Genomic DNA, 11,056 nt, shown 5'->3' with positions numbered 1-11,056 from the left:
TCCCACGTCTCTTGTCTCCCAAAATACATGGTAACCAAGTTAAACTGCTGGGAGGAGAGGACCACCAAAGGCAGCAAGTTAGGCCTGGCTCAAGGTGGACTCAACCATGAGGGAGTTTCTGCCCGGGAGGGGATGGCAGAAAGCAGGTGCAGAAGTGGTTTAGCATTGTAGTTACATTTGTCTGGAAGGGGTAGTCAACAGGCTCCTTAGTCCTGGGCTCCAGAAGGGCTGGATCTGGAGCATTGCCACCGTTCCTGGTAGGTCAGTGTCTTGCTGTCCTCTTCCTTTTGCATTCATGGTGGGCTGGTGAGAGTGCTCATGTCCCACCTCTATGGCATCTCCTGAAAAATGTCTGATCCCCACTTCAGTAGGATATTAATTTATTCTAACAAGTAGTGTAGGGTGAGTGATTTCACAGCCAATGTCATGTTCTGAGGAATGTGATCATTCCCACAGCCTGGAACCTTCCTTTGATTAAAAATTAAGTCCTTGATACCTAACCATTCTCTCTTCATAACTGAGTACAGTTAAGTTCTGCCTTTATGATCTCAATTCATTTGTGGTACTCACCAACCATTCTGTTATTGATACAGGTTTTCTGTGTAGATTTGAATGCTACCTATTAGTCACGGAAGTAGTTGAATGGGAATGGGCTTTTGATTTTGTTCTGTTTATTTTTTTGTCATGTCATGTTGAGCAAGTGAACTAAGGTCACACACAGTGTGTGAGACATAGGAGTCTGTGACCTAAATTATTTCAGTGAATTTTTTTTCATTTAAAATTTTGAGGATCATTTTGATCTTCAGTTGAAAGAATATAAATAAAAGTTGGTTTGAGGCTCAATTTTTTCATCTCTCGGTTATAAATTCCATAGTTTTTCATGTGTGCTTCTTTCCAAAGATGAAAATTTCTACTTGGTGTTCTTTAAGTAATTTCTAAAGTGAGAACGTCTCTGTCTAGTTTGACCCGTGCTTTCACCACAATATGCACTTCTGAGAAGTTTTCCCACCTTTCATCACATGATGAACTGAGTGTTGGAGAGAAAGTTGACCTGGTTAATTTGAAAGCTGGTGGTGATTATGAAAGATGATATTTGTGTGTATGTGGCAGGAGGGAATTACTGGTAATCTAATTAATCCTAACATCTTCGTTTCACTTATCTGGTCAAAAACCTTATAAATTCCATTGCGTGGTGTCAGGACAGTGAAAGTCACCGTGTCTAAACACTCACTTTGTGCTTTCTTTTTTTTCTTCTAATAATGAGCCCTTTCCTCTAAAGAGAAGTGCCAGTTTCTCTGCCTGACCTTCGGACCCTTATGTATACCTTCCTCATGTTCCTTTTTCAGTTCCTGCTTTTCACACAGCGAGTTTCTGTCTGAAAAGAGGCACTGTGACACTTCCACTCTTAGACATGGCTCAACCTCTTTTCCTTTCGGGGACATTCCATTTCCTCCTTTTGTCCCCAGACTACCTCATTTTATTTTATTTTATTTTTTCTGTTTTTGTAGATCTGAACTGAATCTGAAAGTCTTTTGGAATTCTCTCTTGACTAGGTTCTCATTAACTTGCGGGTAAAACTTGTAATAGTCATCTGGACCACATGATTGAATCATCCTATATCAAATTGTTCCAAGAGTCTTTTTTCGATTTCCCTTGCTGAATTTTGATCTATTTGATGGAAGATATAATGGCTTACACTTTTCCTATTTTTTCTTGTCTCTGAATAGGATTGTTCATGAGACAGGCTATCAGGAATGCTGCACAGATTATAGTAGTACCACAAAAAGCTTATCCTGGTTCTGAGATATTCGTGTTTCAACAGTATTTATTTTGTGAACTGTAATGAACAGCAAGATGTAGCCCTACTGTTTGCTGCAAAATGCAAAAGAATGGTCTTAGTCATTTGCCAAGTTTTTAATCCAGTCCTTATAATAAAACAAGAAAAGCGATGGCAATCAGAAATACTTGGATAATCTGCCAACAGAAATGACAGTAGTTAAACTAACATTTCGCAATCCAAAATGTGACCCCATACCAGCTACTTCACCACAGCCTGGAAATTTATCAGAAAGGCAGATTCATAGACCATGCTCAGGACCTATTAAAAGAGAATTTGTATTAAAAAGATCCTCAGGAGATTTATATGCATATAAATATTTGAAAGAAAGGAATAGTTGATTCTTCATTATTCAAAGCAAAAAAGTTCAGCTTGTGGGAAGTTTTGGTGGGAAAACAAGGTGTAATAATTCTGGTAGAGTTCAAAGAACTCTAGACTTTATTGCTGACGAACTGAGCTTTGGCTTGGGGAATGATGTTGGCCAAATTTACAAATTTGTAAAGTGTACAAATAGGTAACAAGAAATCCCATTGTTACCTACAGCAATAAATAAAAAATTATGAAAATAGAGAAAAAAACAAAAACAAATATATGAGCTATGTACACCACTTATTATCTATAGGTCCAATAACTTTGGACAGATTCTGTCTTTCAAATTTTTAAAATGTTTTATTAGTACATTACAGTTATACATAATAGTGAGATTTATTTTGGCATATTTATAAATGTGTATAACATAATTTCTCCATTTCAATTCCTAGTACTTCCCCTTTTTTTCTGCTCTTCTCTTGCCAATACACTTTCTCTACTCTACTGGTCTTCCCTCTATTTATTTTGTTTTTTTTTTTTTTTAGAGGAATACAAATTTTTTGTATTGAAAATCATAAATTTACACAAGGCAATGTTCTTTGATTCATTCTGTTATTTTTTCCCCTTCCCCCCACCCCTCTCACCCTTCTTTTCCCTCCACACAGTCCTTCCTTCCTCCATTCTTACCACCTTCCTTATCCTTAACCCTAAACCTAACCCTAACCCCTGCTACCCCCCCATTATATGTCCTCATCCGCTTATCAGTTAGATCATTCATCCTTTAGTTTTTTGAGATTGGCTTATCTCACTTAGCAAGATATTCTCCAATTTCATCCATTTGCCTGCAAATGCCATAATTTTATCATTCTTCATGGCAGAGTAATATTCCATTGTATATATATATGCCACCATTTCCTTATCCATTTATCAACTGAAGGGCATCTAGGTTGGTTCCACAATCTGGCTATGATAAATTGAGCAGCTATGAACATTGATGTGGCTGTATCTCTGTAGTATGCTGATTTTAAGTCCTTTGGGTATAGGCCAAGGAGTGGGATGGCTGGGTCAAATGGTGGTTCCATTCCAAGCTTTCTGAGGAATCTCCATACTGCTTTCTAGAGTAGCTGCACTAATTTGCAACCCCACCAGCAATGTATGAGTGTACCTTTTCCCCCACATCCTCGCCAACACTTATTGTTGCTTCTGTTCTTGATAATCGCCATTCTAATTGGGGTGAGATGAAATCTTAGAGTAGTTTTGATTTGCATTTCTCTTATTACTAGAGATGTTGAACATTTTTTCATATATCTGTTGATTGCTTGTACATCTTTTTCTGTGAAGTGTCTGTTCATTTCCTTAGCCCATTTGTTGATTGGATTATTTGTATTCTTGGTGTAGAGTTTTTTGAATTCTTTATAGATTCTGAAAATTAGCACTCTATCTGAAGTATGAGTGGCAAAGATATTCTCCCACTCTGTAGGCTCACTCTTCACATTAATGATAGTTTCCTTTGCTGAGAAAAAGCTTTTTAGTTTGAATCTATCCCAGTTGTAGATTCTTGATTTTATTTCTTGTGCTATGGGAGTCCTGTTAAGGAAGTCTGATCCTAAGCCAACAAGTTGAAGATGTGGACCTACTTTTTCTTCTATAAGATGCAGGGTCTCTGGTATGATTCTGAGGTCCTTGATCCATTTTGAGTTGAGTTTTGTGCAGGGTGAGAGATAGGGGTTTAATTTCATTCTGTTGCATATGGTTTTCCAGTTTTCCCAGCACCATTTGTTGAAGAGGCTGTCTTTTCTCCATTGCACATTTTTGGCCCCTTTGTCTAGTATGAGAAAATTGTATTTATTTGGGTTTGTGTCTGTGTCCTCTATTCTGTACCATTGATCTACCTTTCTATTTTGGTACCAATACTATGCCGTTTTTGTTACTATTGCTTTGTAATAGAGTTGAAGATCTGGTATTGCGATACCCCCTGCTTTGTTCTTTCTACTGAGGATTGCTTTAGCTATTCTGGGTTTCTTATTCTTCCAGATGAATTTCATAATTGCTTGCTCTATTTCTGTAAGGTACATCATTGGGATTTTAATTGGAATTGCATTGAATCTATATAGCACTTTTGGTAGTATGGCCATTTTGACAATATTAATTCTGCCTATCCAAGAACATGGGAGATCTTTCCATCTTCTAAGGTTTTCTTTAATTTCTTTCTTTAGTGTACTATAGTTTTCATTGTAGAGGTCTTTCACCTCTTTTGTGAGATTGATTCCCAAGTATTTTATTTTTTTCGATGATATTGTGAATGGGGTAGTTCTCCTAATTTCTCTTTCTGAAGATTCATCACTTATGTATAAAAATGCATTGGATTTATGAGCATTGATCTTGTAACCTGCTACTTTACTGAATTCACTTATGAGTTCTAAGAGTTTTCTGGTGGAATTTCCAGGTTCCTCTAAATATATAATCATGTCATCAGCGAACAAGGATAGTTTGAGTTCTTCTTTTTCAATTCGTATCCCTTTAATTTCTTTGGTTTGTCTAATTGCTCTGGCTAGAGTCTCAAGAACGATGTTGAATAGAAGTGGTGAAAGAGGGCATCCCTGCCTTGTTCCATTTTTTAGGGGGAATGCTTTCAGTTTTTCAACATTGAGAATGATATTGGCCATGGGCTTAGCGTAGATGGCCTTTACAATGTTAAGGAATGTTCCCAGTATCTCTATTTTTTCTAGTGTTTAGATCATGAAGGAATGCTGAATTTTATCGAATGCTTTTTCTGCATCTATTGAAATAATCATGTGATTCTTAACTTTAAGTCTGTTGATATGGTGAATGACATTTATTGATTTCCGATGTTGACCAACCTTGCATCCCTGGGATAAAACCCACTTGATCGTGGTGCACTATCTTTTTAATATGTTTTTGTATGCGATTTGCTAAAATTTTGTTGAGAATTTTTGTGTCAATATTCATTAAGGATATTGGTCTGAAATTTTCTTTCCTTGATGTGTCTCTGTCTGGTTTAGGTAACAGGGTGATATTGGCTTCATAGAATGAGTTTGGGAGGGTTCCCTCCTCTTCTATTTCGTGGCAAACTTTGAGGAGTATTGGAATGAGCTCTTCTTTAAAGGTTTTGTAGAACTCGGCTGAGAACCCATCTGGTCCCGGACTTTTCTTTGTTGGTAGGCTTTTGATGACCTTTTCTATTTCATTGCTTGAAATTGATTTATTTAAGTTGTGTATGTCCTCCTCATTCAGATTAGGTAATTCATATGTCTCTAGAAACTTGTTGATGTCTTCGAGGTTTTCTGTTTTGTTGGAGTATAGAGTTTCAAAATAGCTTCTAATTATGTTTTGTATTTCACTCGTGTCTGTTGTGATATTTTCTTGTTCATTCCGAATTTTAGTAATTTGAGTTTTCTCCCTCTTTCTCTTTGTTAGTGTGGCTAAGCGTTTATCAATTTTGTTTATTTTTTCAAAGAACCAACTATTTATTTTGTTAATTTTTCCAATTGTTTCTTTTGTTTCAATTTTGTTTATTTCGGCTCTGATTTTAACTACTTCTTGTCTTCTACTACTTTTGGTATTGGTCTGCTCTTCTTTTTCTAGGGCTTTGAGCAGTAGTGTTAAGTTGTTTATTTGTTGATTTTTACTTCTTTTGTTGAATGCACCCCAGGAAATAAATCTTCCTCTAAGTACTGCTTTCATAGTGTCCCAGAGATTTTGATATGATGTGTCTTTGTTCTCGTCTACTTCTAAGAATTTTTTAATTTCTCTCCTGATGTCTTCTGTTATCCCTTCATCATATAATAGTGTATTATTTAATCTCCAGGTATTGGAGAAGTTTCTGTTTCTTATTCTGTGATTTATTTCTAATTTCAATCCATTATGATCTGATAGAATACAAGGTAGTATCTCTATCTTCTTGTATTTGCTAACAGTAGCTTTGTGGCATAAAACATGGTCTATTTTAGAGAAGGATCCATGTGCTGCTGAGAAGAAAGTGTATTCGTTCTTTGTTGGATGGTGTATTCCATATATGTCCGTTAAGTCTAAATTGTTGATTGTGTTATTAAGATCTATGGTTTCTTTATTCAATTTTTGTTTGGACGATCTATCCAGCGATGAAAGAGGTGTGTTAAAATCACCTAGTATTATTGTGTTGTGGTCTATTTCTGGAATTGAGAAGGATTTGTTTGACGTACATGGATGAGCCAATGTTTGGGGCATAGATATTTATGATTGTTATGTCTTGCTGATTTATGCTTCCCTTAAGCAGTATATAATGTCCTTCTTTATCTCTTCTGACTAGTTTTGGCTTGAAGTCCACATTATCTGATATGAGGATGGCTACTCCAGCTTTTTTGCTGCGTCCGTGTGCATGGTATTTTTTTTCCTATCCTTTCACCTTTAGTCTATGGGTATCTCTTTCTATGAGATGGGTCTCTTGCAGGCAGCATATTGTTGGATTTTTCTTTTTAATCCAATCTGCCAGTCTATGTCTTTTGATTGATGAGTTCAGGACATTAACATTCAGGGTTATTATTGTGATATGATTTGTATTCCCAGTCATTTGACTCATGTTTTTTTTTTTTTTTTTTTTTTGACATGATATGGTTTCTCCTTTATTTGGCTATTCCGTTAGGTTAGTTCCTCCCATTGCTGATTTGCATCGTCGTTTTTCATCTCTTCCTCATGGAATATTTTGCTGAGAATGTTCTGTAATGCCGGCTTTCTTTTTGTAAATTCCTTTAGCTTTTGTTTATCATGGAAGGATCTTATTTCATCATCAAATCAAAGAAAGTTTTGCTGGGTATAAGATTCTTGGTTGGCATCCATTTTCTTTCAGGGCTTGGTAAATGTTGTTCCAGGCCCTTCTAGCTTTTAGGATGTGGACTGAACAATCTGCTGATATTCTTATTGGTTTCCCCCTGAATGTAATCTGATTCTTTTCTCTCGCGGTCTTTAAAATTCTGTCTTTATTTTGTATGTTAGGTATTTTCATAATAATGTGCCTTGGTGTGGGTCTGTTGTAATTTTGTGTATTTGGAGTCCTATAAGCCTCTTGTACTTGGTTTTCCATTTCATTCTTCAGATTTGGGACATTTTCTGATATTATTTCATTGAATAGATTGTTCATTCCTTTGGTTTGTTTCTCTAGACCTTCCTCAATCCCAATAATTCTTAAATTTGGCCTTTTCATGATATCCCATAATTCTTGTTGGTTCTGTTCATGATTTCTTACCATCTTCTCTGTTTGGTCAACTTTGTTTTCAAGATTAAATATTTTGTCTTCAATATCTGAGGTTCTGTCTTCCGGGTGTTCTATCCTATTGGTTATGCTTTCTATGGAGTTTTTAACTTGGTTTATTGTTTCCTTCATTTCAAGGATTTCTGTTTTTTTTTTTTTTCAGTATCTCTAACTCTTTATTGAAATGATCTCTTGCTTCCCATATTTGCTCTTTTAACTGTTTATTGGTGCGATCATTTAATGCCTGCCTTTGCTCTTTCATTTCCTCCTTCAATGCCTGCATTTGCTCTTTCATCTCCTCGTTTGCTTCCCTGATTGTTTTAATTATGTGCATTCTGATCTCCCTTTCTGTCATTTCTTCTGCTGTGCTGTCATTGGGTTTTATTGATATAGGATCTAGGTTTGTTTGGGACATTTTCTTCCCTTGTTTTCTCATATTGTTCAGATGTCAGTGGGACTCTGTGATATTGCAGATTTCCTCTAATGGCTTATAGTTTCCCTGTAGATTTCCAGTGTATCACCTCCCAGCTTTCAGTAGCCTGAATTCTTGGAGGAACTTGATAATGCAGTGCTTCTGAAGAAAGCTGTCCCTAGCCTTCTACTGGTTCCAGGGCTTGGAGCTGGCTCTGTGTGGAAAGGCTCTCACTGGGGGGCCTGCTCCGAGAAGCTGGCCGTGTGGGAGGAACCCACCGCTGGAGTGCCCAGGGCTGCCTGGAGAAGACTCTAGCTGCCCTGCCCTACTCTAATAAGCCGCCCAAATCTGGGTCTGCCGCCTGGGCCACGCTTCACCAGGTGGGGGAGACTCACCCGTGGTTCTATTTTAGTCTGAGTCTCTCAATGCCTCCCCTTCTTGAATCCTGGGTTCTGGAGTGACTGGAGATGCAGTCACCCTCTAGTCTTCCATCTTGGATCCTCTGTTTTTTTTTTTAATGGTGCATTATTTTATATATAAATGTAGAATTCATTGTATTGTATTTATATCTACACATAGTATAATTTGGTCTGCCTCATTTCACAGTTCCTCCGTTTTTCCATCCCTTCTCTCTCCCCCACAATCTTCTTCCTACACTCCACTGTTCTATATTCATACCCTTCTATATTCATGAGATTTCCTCTCTTTTAAATAATTTCTTATTTCTCTCTAATTCTTGTGAGAAAAAATTCAATCCTTTACTTTCTGTATCTGGGTTCTTGTACTTAGCATGCTTTTTCCCAGTTACATTCATTAACCTATACGTGATATAATTTCATTCTTCTTAATAGCTCAGTAAAACTCCATTGTTTATATACACCACATTTTGTTTACCCATTTGTTTGTTGACTGGCACTGAGGCTGGTTCCATAACTTGGCTATTGTGCATTGCACTGCTATAAATATTGGTATGTATGTATCACTATAGTGTGCTGATTTTAGTTCTTTTGGGTAAGTACCAAGCGTGGGATAGCTGGTTATAGGATAAATTTATTTGCTTTTGATAAAGTATTATGTTCTATGCATATAGATATAGATAGATAGATTTAAGCATGATAATCATTTTCTTAGGTTCACATAAACAAATAAATCATCAAGAATAATACTGAAGTCACATAATAAAACAAATGAAGAGAGACTATGTTACTCTCCAAAGATTCTGCATCACATATGTGCAGAGCTGGTCTATGCAATGATTGTATCCAAGAAAAATGACATAGTAAGAGTGGGTTGATTCTATGAGATCAACAATTAACTTCATCTTTGAACAGATGTTAAATTGTAGCATATGAGGTTCATTTTGCTGTGGGCAAATGGTTGCCCTAGGAAAATACACACTTACCTAATGGAAAAGAGAGTCAGAATTTTAGGTAGACAAAAAAAAAAAATTCATAAATATAGCAAATGTGCTTTAAAATTTTGAATGTTGCCTTTATACATTTTCTTGAAATTATACTCTTTATTATCATTTGCCTTTCCACTGTTCTCTCATCGGCTTAATGAAATGAAGTAGTCAGGTTCATTGTCTGCAATATTCTAGGGCTTTTTGAAAAGTCACTTGAGAGTGTTGTCCATGGTAAGAAAAGTTTCTTTTGAATTTGTTTCTTATCCTAGAAAATCTTCAGATATTAGAAACAGGGCAGAGAAACTCTCAATATCTTACTATGATATTTTGGATACACTGTTGAAGATAATGGAATGACACTATTGAAGCACTCTCTTACCCTAGAGAAATTATTCTAAAGTATATATATATATATATATATATATATATATATATATATATATATATATACATCTTTGCTTGACCCTGAAAATATTTTGTGTTGTATGCTCTATTGACATCATTAAAACTGGAACATGGAACATGGATAAGGTAAACCAGACATTTGTGAAAGAATTCATTCTTCTGGGTCTCTCTGGGCATCCCAAAGGAGAGCTCATTTTCTTTGTTCTGATTCTCATTATGTACCTAGGGATTCCAAGTGGAAATGGTGTTCTGATCATAGCAAGCATCATTGATTCCCATCTTCACACTCCCATGTACTTCTTCCTGAGCAACCTCTCCTTCCTGGATATCTGCTACACATCTTCTTCTGTTCCCTCAATACTAGTGAGTTTAATCTCAAAGAAAAGAAACATTTCCTTCTCTGGATATACAGTGGAAATGTTCTTTGTATTTGCCATGGGGTCAACAGAATGTTTTCTCCTTGGCATGATGGCTTTTGATCGCTATGTGGCCATCTGTAACCCTCTGAGGTACCCCATCATCATGAGCAAGGGGGTGTGTGCACTGATGGCCTCTGTATCATGGCTGTCTGGTGGAATCAATTCAGCTGTACAAACATCTCTTGCCATGCAACTGCCTTTCTGTGGGAAGAATATTATCAACCATTTTACATGTGAGATCTTAGCTGTCCTCAAGCTGGCTTATGCTGATATATCCCTCAATATTATTACCATGTAGATATCAAATATGGCCTTCCTGGTTCTCCCACTGCTGGTCATTTTCTTCTCCTACATGTTCATCCTCTACACCATCTTGAGAATGAACTCAGCCACAGGGAGATGCAAGGCCTTTTCTACCTGCTCAGCTCATCTGACTGTGGTGATCATTTTCTTTGGTACCATCTTTTTTACATATGCAAAACCCAAGTCCCAAGATCTGATCGGGGAATACAAGTTGCAAACTTCAGACAAGCTCATTTCTTTATTTTATGGGGTAGTGACCCCCATGATGAATCCTATCATCTATAGCTTGAGGAATAAGGATGTTAAAGCTGCTGTAAAACATATGCTGAATGAAAAACCTATTCAATAAAACCATCCTAAATGCAAGTATTTTTTTTTTTTTTTTTTTGGTAAGAGGCACAAGATGGACTCATGGATAAATCAAGGTGGTTTTGGTAGAAACCTAGGAAGAAATGTTTTATTCTCTGTCTTCATTAGCCTTGCTCAGCCACCAGACCTTAAACTATATTACAGAGCTACAGTAACAAAAATGGTATGGTATTGGCACCAAAATAGACAGGTAGACCAATGGTATGAAATAGAAGACATAGACACAAACCCACACAAATGCAGTTATCTCAAGCTAGACAAATGTGCCAAAAACATATAATGGATAAACTCTTCAACAAATGGTGCTGGAAAAACTGGAAACCCATATGCAGTAAAATAAAATTAAACC

At 36.6% G+C, this 11,056-nt stretch overlaps 1 pseudogene across 1 annotated transcript; it reads left to right on the top strand.

Annotated features, from left to right (window-relative positions):
• Positions 1-9,733: 9,733 nt before the first annotated feature.
• On the top strand, positions 9,734-10,687 carry LOC306645708 (olfactory receptor 13C3-like; annotated as a pseudogene). Its single transcript has one exon. The product of its transcript is annotated as an olfactory receptor 13C3-like (transcript).
• The last annotated feature ends 369 nt before the right edge of the window (positions 10,688-11,056 follow it).

This window comes from Sciurus vulgaris (assembly GCF_902686455.1).
Source record: "Sciurus vulgaris genome assembly, chromosome: 15".
In the NCBI taxonomy this organism is placed as follows: domain Eukaryota; kingdom Metazoa; phylum Chordata; class Mammalia; order Rodentia; family Sciuridae; genus Sciurus; species Sciurus vulgaris.
Note: the sequence above shows the minus strand (reverse complement) of the source record. Positions and strands in the feature narration are given on the sequence as shown.